The 944-nt window shown below is 39.5% G+C and overlaps 1 long non-coding RNA gene across 1 annotated transcript; it reads right to left on the reverse strand.

Annotated features, from left to right (window-relative positions):
• Positions 1 to 24: 24 nt before the first annotated feature.
• Positions 25 to 840, reverse strand: LOC103399279 (uncharacterized). The gene is made up of 3 exons (XR_523612.3): positions 752 to 840; positions 476 to 582; positions 25 to 141 (listed from the first exon to the last, which is right to left on the reverse strand). It is a non-coding gene; the product is annotated as an uncharacterized LOC103399279 (long non-coding RNA).
• Positions 841 to 944: the final 104 nt, after the last annotated feature.

A 944-nucleotide genomic window follows, 5' to 3' on the forward strand; every position in this document is an offset into this window, starting at 1 on the left:
ATATATATATATATACACACACTTACTTTATTTTGCCAGGTCCTTGGCCGTAACCCTTGGCTTCTAGTTTCCTGTAGAAGTTCCTCAATTTGGCTTCAAAGTCTCTGCGGTAAGGAGCTGGAGCTCTGGCCCTCTGCAAACCTACACATGCAAAATATATGCAGAAAATATCTGTTATATACAATGTGAAAATGAAGGAGGAACAGATTCACATTCTTCTGTCAATAAAGTGTCAATAAAGTGTTTTTTTTTTATTAATGTCCAAGACATTAATATGGATCAAAGTACAAAACAAACACTGTGCGTTTGTGTTAGATTTATGTTTAATGTTATATGACATTTAGGTGACCTTTAATGCACCTCCAAGATAGATAGATGGATGGATGCAAAGATGGAGGGATAACTGGATATAAATATAACACCCAATTTCCTAACAATTGTTCAGCTTATCATGTGCTGATGCTGAAGAACGTACCTGGTGAGTTTTGTGGAGACGAAGCCGGGGAACATCGAGGGGAGAAGCTAAAGCCGGGATGGATAGGGTGAGGCGGAATGTGGGACATGATTTCCTCTTCAAACAAGCTGTAAAAACCATTACAGACTTCAGGACATATGTCATTAAAATGATGTCATCATTCAGAAAAACAAAAAAAGTACAGAACAGCGGCTAGTCAAAACGTTTTAAGCGCTTCCTCAAAACCAACATGTAAGGTTATTCAATCTAGTATTGAACGTTTATTGGAAAACTAACCTCAATAGGATGACCAGGTCGGCGTCGCACGACAGCTTCTCTACCCCTTGCGTCCCCTCTGTCCGAACATAGTGTATCTTCTCCCTGAGCAGTTGACAAAACCAGTTTCCATTTCAGTCAGACCGACCGGGCTGTAAAATATCCTTTAGTCTCTTTAACTGTTCTGAAAAAGATTTTAGAGACTGTAAGTCCG

This window comes from Cynoglossus semilaevis, unplaced genomic scaffold (assembly GCF_000523025.1).
Source record: "Cynoglossus semilaevis isolate Cse_v1.0 unplaced genomic scaffold, Cse_v1.0 scaffold6501, whole genome shotgun sequence".
NCBI lineage: Eukaryota > Metazoa > Chordata > Actinopteri > Pleuronectiformes > Cynoglossidae > Cynoglossus > Cynoglossus semilaevis.